The sequence below is a fragment of the Acomys minous genome (genome assembly GCF_964271855.1).
Source record: "Acomys minous genome assembly, chromosome: 14".
Taxonomy (NCBI): domain Eukaryota; kingdom Metazoa; phylum Chordata; class Mammalia; order Rodentia; family Muridae; genus Acomys; species Acomys minous.
Window position 1 is genome coordinate 48,130,418 of NC_140496.1, and position 8,016 is coordinate 48,138,433.

At 43.8% G+C, this 8,016-nt stretch overlaps 1 pseudogene across 1 annotated transcript; it reads right to left on the minus strand.

The window, feature by feature from the left end:
* Window positions 1-4,323: 4,323 nt before the first annotated feature.
* Window positions 4,324-5,260, minus strand: LOC311582604 (small ribosomal subunit protein uS5-like; annotated as a pseudogene). The gene has a single exon. The product of its transcript is annotated as a small ribosomal subunit protein uS5-like (transcript).
* Between the last annotated feature and the right edge of the window lie 2,756 nt (window positions 5,261-8,016).

Sequence of the window (8,016 nt, forward strand, 5' to 3'; positions counted from 1 at the left end):
TGTGTGCAGAGCAAACGTTTCAGGAAGATATATTTGGGAGCTGGGCGAAGGATGAGTGAGTCATGGAAAAGACTAGAATACTCTTTTATTTAAAGATATGATTTTAAAGGATTGGTGCTTTTGTGTGTGGTTTTTTTTTTTTTTTGAAACTGTAAAATGGGGTCAAAGTTAGTTTCATGTCAGCCTGGAAGGTGGCCCTCCTGTGATGCTGGACGGTCGCCTGGCGCCTTCTAACTGGGAAATGCTGAGCTGAGAAGTGATGGGAGAGGAGAGGGGACATGGGGGGGGGGGCTCCACTGTACAGCAGCGTCCCTCCCCACCCTCCTTAGCCAAGGCCCTCAGGGACAACCCAGCCACAAGTCAAAGCACACTCTCTATGCATCCTTTTCTTCCTTACCCGAAGAAAGTTTATGTTATAAATTAGGTACAATAGAGGCTTCAGAGCACCAACTAATAATGAAAAAAACAAAAAACCAGTTAACAACCATATGTTGTTACCATGTTATTGAAAAGTTGGGGATTGTGTGTTTCTATGGTCTTTTCACATTTCAGCTCACTGCTGGAGCCTGGGACTGTTAACAGTGAAAGCACAGGCGGGGGATGGGTGGTTAAACGCAAGCCTGGAAGCAGCCTTGAGACATTTTTCCTGGGTAATTCCACACTTTGCTCAAAGCACCCATCCTTTGCTATGCATCCACTGAGTTTCCCTCTGTCTTGGCTGTGTACCCTCTCCATCACTGTCTGTATAATCCCAAGTAGAGCTGTGGCAGCTCGGAAGCTGGACCATTTCATTTCCTCTTCAAAGAAGCCTGCTATGAGTTGAGGCAGAGAGGCCCCCTGTGCAGTATCCACAGTGTCCACCAGGGGGTGCACCCCGAGGTCATGCCCTCCCTCCAGGGACTGTTTCCAGGCAATAGCACAGCACAGACTCTTCTAATAGTAACAGGAGTGAATTCAGGGGTTCCCCACTACCAGGGCTAAGATTTTTTTTCTGAGATGTTTTCTTCCCACTTCCCTTCACAAATGTCAGATCTCCCTTGTGATGTGAGGGAGGATCTCCCTTTTGTCTCCCCCAGGTCTTCTGTCCAATAATTGCTTTGCACTTCTAGTCCCCCCCTCATAGTGGCTTCTCAGAAGACTGAGCACTCACAGTTAGAACCAGCATCTCCCCAAGACAGCAGGTAGAAAACAAAGTCTGGAGAATGGCTCACTGGGTAGCAAGGAGGATCCCATCTGGGACGCAGTGTGGGGCACAGAGGAAGCTGGCGGCGGCAGCACACTTGCTAAAGCTCTCTGTCAGTGGTGATGTGGGAAAGCACGCACGGTGAGGGGAATGACAACTCTGAAGACAGCAGTCATGATGGATTCCTCTGACCTAGAGACGGCTTAGGAAAAAGGGCTGGCCACTAAACATTACGTGTCTTTGTTATTTTTCTGTTGCTATGATAAAGTCCCTTACAAAAGCAGCACAGTGAAGGAAGGAAGGAAAGAATAGAGGGAGGGAGGGAGGGAGGGAAGGAGGGAGGGAGGGAGGGAGGGAGGGAAGCAAAGAGGGAAGGACGGAGGAAGAAGGAAGGAGGGAGGGATGAAGGGGGAGGGAAGGAGGGAAGGAGGGAGGGAGGGTGGGCTTTTTTTGGTTCATTCTTCAAGGTGTGTTCCATCATGATGAGGAAGTGAAGACAACACAAAAATAAAGCAGCCAATCACATTGCATCCACAGTCAAGACTCAGAATAATTGTGTGTGTGTGTGTGTGTGTGTGTGTGTGTGTGTGTGTGTGTTCTCAGCTTATTTCTTATCCTGGCCATTACACAAGTAATTGAGACTCTTTTATTCCTTTAAAATTAAGCCTCCACCACAATCTTGAACACCTTAAGTCTGTTCTTAACTCTCTATGCTATCCTGTCTTACTCCCAGCAAAACTTCCCAGCCATACTTGCACCTTGTAGCTTTCCTAGGCTCCAGCTCCTTCTTCCTGATCTTCCGAGGACCTCTCCCTTGGCTCAATCCCCTGCTTCCTCTCCTAACTCACCCCCCTCCCCCCCCCCCCAGCTGGCAGGAAGTCCAGCCCTATTCTTTCCCCTGCTCATTGATTGGCTGTAAACTGCTTTATGGACTTAACAGGGGGACAATTGGGGAGCGGGTTTATACAATATTTAGACAAGAAATCAGAATTTAAACTACACAGTACCCTTAAGCCTACATTTCCCCCTTTTAGTCTAATAAAAAGTTCCTTTTCTTACAATAACAAACTGTGTAATCTAACAATTATGAAAATTATTAGGTAAAACTTAGTTTGTATAAAGTATTTTAGTATCTATTAATTTCTAACATCCTAAACAAGTTAAGTTTAAGTGTGAGACTATAATTATCTAGTCTTCAATCCCTTCAGAGACTCAAGAAGGAATAAATATTACCTAAATAGGTAGGAAGTGCAGGCAAGCAGCTTCCAAAGGTGTAGAAATGACAGAGACATTTGGCTGCCTGGACAGACCCTCAAAATTTTTTTATGACATTGGAGGACCATCTTCAGCCTTCTGGCTCAGAATATTTGACAGACTTTTCTGTAAAAACAGGAATTAAACAGGACTTACCTACCTTGTCCTTGCAAAGCCCGGCAGTCAACTCTCCTGCATCCAGTTTGTCCTGTTTGGACAGTGCTCTGTAACTGGCACTAGGGCATTTTCTCACCCAGTGGCTGGCTTGCCACACATGAAGCCTCTAATGCTCTTTGAAAAAGAAAGGGGTGCTGCTAGGACTAGACCTGTCTCGTGTCAAAAAAACCCTTAAGTTAATAAAAATCTGTAAATGCCATATTCTGTAGATCTCTGAGGTTTTTGAATACTATCTATCTATCTTATCTGAATTGTTTGTTTGGTTTTTTTTTTAGCTATTTTCCATTTGTCAGTCTGGGAAATATATTTTTGTAATTAACTAAACTAGTATCTAACATGACCATGAGTTTGACTGAGTGATTAGTATACATTTCTTACTTATCCTAAACAGTTCATAACAGCAGCTTTCAAAATGACTAGAACTTAACATTGCAGTTTTAAGAATTGCATAGGGGGCCTGGAGAGATGGCTCAGAGGTTAGGAGTGCTATCTGTTCTTCCTAAGGTCCTGAGTTCAATTCTCAGCAACCACACGGTGGCTCACAACCATCTATAATGAAGTCTAGTGCCCTCTTCTGGCACACAGGCATACATGCAGGCAGAACACTATACATACATACATACATACATACATACATACATACATACATACATACACAATCTTTTAAAAGAATAACATAGGTACAATTCTTTAGCACCTTGTAACAAAGTATAATACAAAGATCAATACCAATCTAAGATTTTTGACTTATTAATGTTTTTTAGACTAAAAGTAGATTCCATAATCTACCATTTTACTTATCATTCCTAGAATCAACCCCTTTAAACAATAACAAACATCTATTACCTACTGAATAACCAAAAATCATGCACTGCCCCAGCCCCCAGAAATGGCACATAGTTTTCTTTTTTGGGTGCCGAAGAACATTGGGATATTTTCCAGTCTTAAGAAAATTAGCTGAAAATATTTGCCGTTCAGTCTTTGAATGCTGAGAAAGCTCAGAGCTTAACTGAAGTCCTGACTGGAACAGTCCGTGATGCTGGGCAGTCTAGATAGCCATTTTGAAATGGTCACAGATGAATATTTTCCAGGAAACATTGTCGTTGAGGCCATCTGTGAGGGTAGGATCACCTGGGCTACTCTGCTTGCCTTGTCTTTCTTGGTGTCTCATCCTCTTACTCTGTAAAATATATTAACTTTCAAAGGCATTATACATTTTGTATTAATATATGTATGGGCTGTGCGCTGAACATAGTTCATTTAAAGATGATTCTTTGAAAAAAAAAACCAAACTTTTATCTATGCTGTTTCAAAGAATGGAATTATAAGTCCTGAGGAATTTGTAGCCAAAGATCTGTAGGCCATGCACAGTTGGCTGGAGACATTTTGATGTCAGTCAGTCCCAGAGCTGTTCCCATGTGTGTGGTGGTGGGGTTCAGCAAACTATTTTACCTGTCCTATTTGGTCTTTTTTATTTCTTTCCTTCTGTCTACAGTCAAGATTTTCAGGAGGTCTCCCCCGTAAAATCTTATTTCCATCAGTTTGGATGGAATACATAGCCTTTTGTTTCCTGTTGCGACAAGAACACATTCTCCTTCCCAAAACAGCATATTTACTGTCTTCTATTTTGGAATTAGGACCTTTATATGCTGATCTAATTCTTCAGTCCTTTCTAAAATCCAACTTATCTTAGTAGGTGTGCTACTTGTCTCATTTAATAATTTTTTTTACCAGAATTAATCCACTTTATTTTTCTTGTAAAAACCCTTATGTGGTAGCCACAGCTGGAGCCTGGGTCCTCTGAACAGACACTCTGGTGAGGGTTTTCACAAGATGATCAGTGAATTCCTGATAAGGAGACTTGGTGAACACAGTTTCTTTACAGAGGTCAGGTGTCAGGTAGCTGTAGGTCTTGGAAATGGCATCAAAAGTGGCCTTAGCAAAGTTGCCCAGGGTGGCAGTACAGCCCCTGGCTGATGTGTAGCAGTCATCAATACCGGCCATCATCAGTAGCTTCTTGGGCACAGGAGCTGAGACAATGCCAGTGCCTCTGGGGGCAGGGATGAGACCCACCAAAACTGAGCCACAGCGGCCTGTCACCTTGCATGGAACAGTGTGTGGCTTGCCAGTCTTGCTCCCCCAGTAGCCTCTCCTCACAGGGATAATGGAAAGCTTGGCCAAGATGATGGCCCCTCGGATAGCAGTGGCTACCTCCTTGGAGCATTTAACACCAAGACCAACGTGACCGTTGTAGTCCCCAATAGCGACAAAAGCCTTGAACCTGGTCCGCTGGCCTGTGTCTGCTTCTGCATCGGCATGATCTTGAGAACCTCATCCTTTAGGGATGTGCCCAGGAAAAAGTCAATAATCTCGGACTCCTTAATGGGCAGGGAGAATAAATAAATCTCCTCCAAGGACTTGATCTTCATATCCTTAACCAGGCGGCCCAGCTTGGTGACGGGGATCCACTCCTTGTCTTCGGCTTTCCCTCCACGAGCCCCACGGCCTCGACCACGGCCACGGCCTTGGCCACGACTGCGGCCCCTAAAACCGCTGCCGAATCCTCTGCAGAAGCCGCCTCGCCCTCCTAATCCTGGGCCCCCGGGGTCCTCCGGGCCCTCCCGCTGCACCGGCGTCATCCGCCATTTGGTGTTTTCCTGAGGAAGAAGAAGCTCATTTAATAATTTTTAAGTCAATAAATCATTATTTAATCTATTTGGGGGAGAAATTATATTCCCTTTATGTTTTAGTACCACCTTTTAAAAATTGCTATTAGATTTTATAGTTGTTTGATCTATAGGATTATAAGTTTTATCTGTAGTATGTTTTATGTCATAATGTCTAAAAAAATTGTCGTATTTCAATGCATATACATGCTGAACCACCCTCAGCCCCAATTTCTAAAGACATCTCTGAGATCATCACCATCAAATGTGTAGCCTAGAAACATTCTCTTCAGAATTTAAGGCAAAAAAAGTCCATTGTAATTCTGAATATGAACCTATGGCATGGTGCATACGTTTTAGTTCTCCAAACTCTGCAAAAGGGAGCACACAAACCACTGTATCACCTTGTTCCTAGGCAACACCAAACAAAATCTGCATTTCTGTTTTAGCATATGGACCTTCATCAGTAATTGAACCTTGACACATATAATATCCATTCTGATCATGTTGACCTACTGCCGAAGCCTTTCTATTCAGCATCTTAATGGACTGCCGTTCTTCAATTTCTTCAAACCTTTGTGGATTTTTCCTCATCTGGAACTACCTCTTTTGGTGTTATTTTAGGTTCCAGATTGGATTTCTCTGAAGGTTCCCTATTTTGATTCAAAGATCCCACCAACTTCTGTTTTATGGCCTTTAATTTAGCATCCATTTTCTCAGTCTCTCTCTCTCTCTCTCTCTCTCTCTCTCTCTCTCTCTTTTTTTCCTTCTCCAAGTCGGTCTTATTCTGATCTCTCTGAAAGAGAATATACAAACCTGAAATCATCATCACTGAAAAAAGTATTTGTATGCTAAGAGATACAAACTCGAGTGGAATTCAGAAGCCCTGTGTCCCTGGGTCTTCCCTCTTTATCAACATAGAAAACAATCTTCTTCTTTAATCTCAAAACCTCTCCCAAAGGACTTCACTTTCTCAGACCCAGCTTCCCTTCCAGACCTTACCAGTTCAGAGGCTTGGAGTTTTCCAGTCTGTCTCTGGCTCCTGCTTCCCTGGAGAGGCTTTTTTTTCCCTGCCTCCCTCACTGATTCCTGACACACACATCCCGCCTGACTCTGCGTAGTTACTAGGTCCACAAGTGTTGGCTCTTCTGGCCAGCAAGAGTCAGGCGAGCAAGAGCCCCATCTCAAAGAGATTTAGCTTCCGGCCTTGGCTAGGAAAGTCTGACTTTGAGAAGCTTGCCTGTGTTAAGGAAACTGCTTCTCTGGGGTTTGTATGTACCGGTTTCTGTTTTTTCTGCAGCAGGCTGGAGACCTGTCCACTCTGCAGGAGTCTGTCTAATCAGGACTGTCAGCTCCTGCCTTAGAAACTGATTCCTCTCTTTTTTAACAGAACTGGGAAACTGCTCTGTAGTATTATTTTCTGCATAAGTTCTTGTGAGATTACTGTAAATTCTGCCCCACTTAGTGCGCCATTTGTTAAAATATACGTGTGTGTGTGTGTGTGTGTGTGTGTGTGTGTGTATCTCAGTGTTTGTTTCTCTTAGATTATTTCTTTACTTGGCTATCACACAAGTAATTGAGACTCTTTTCTATTTCTTTAAAATTAAGCCTCCACCACAATCTTGAACAGCTAAATCTGTTCTTAGCCCTCTATGCTATCCTGTCTCACTCCCAGCAAACACCCCAGAGATACTTGCACTCTGTAGCTTTCCTTGGCTCCAGCTCCTTCCTCCCTGTCTCTCAATCCCCGGCTTCCTCTTCTAACTCCTCCTCCCCTGGCTGGAAGGAAGTCCAGCCCTATTCTTTCCCCTGCTCATTGATTGGCTGTAGACTGCTTTATTGACATAACAGGGGGACAATTGGGAAGCAGGGTTTAAGCAGCATTTAGACAGGAAATCAGAATTTAAACTACAGAATAACCTTATGCCTATACTCTGCTCTTGTCCTCCTTTTTTTTAAAAATTCAGTCCAGGATCCGAGGGAATGGTGCTGCCCACAGTGGGCAAGTGGACCTCCCAATTAACCTCATAGACAAATCTTCGCAGGTATCTCTAAAAGTCTGTCTCCCATGTGAATCTAGACCTCATCAAGTTGAGTGTGGACATTAGCTATCACACTACATGTGATGCCCTTTTAAAAGTAGGGAGGAGGGGCTGGAGAGGCGGTAAGCAGTTAGGAACACAGGCTGCTCTTACAGAGGTCCTGGATTCAGCTCCCAGCATGAATACGTCAGCTCACAACCACCTGTGACTCCAGCTCCAGGGGACCAAATGCCTGCTTCTGGCTTCTGTGAGCACCCATACACAATTGCTATATACCAACACAAACACACAGAGAGAGGAGGGGGCGTTAAAAAACAGGGAGAGACTTGAATAGATTCCCCCAAAGAAATATTTATGGCAAGAGCACATAGAAACTCTAATTTGATGGTTAAAATGAATAATAGAGGTGTCACAAAGTCCAGACAAGGACATGTAACCCCGTAACTCCCATGGATATGGAATTGAAAGTTTCTTTGTTAAGTTCACTTTTTCCTTGTTGTTGAGACAGGGTCTCACTACACAGCCTACACTGGCCTCAAACTTGTGACCCTCTCCTAAGCCTCCACAGTGTTTGCATTACAGCCAGCAGGCTCTGCTAGTCTCTAAAATAGAAACGATGGCATTGGTGGATGCGTGTACATGGCACTGAATGCTCGTAGAGTTTTAAGCACCGCCCTGTGCAGTTGCTTCTCTT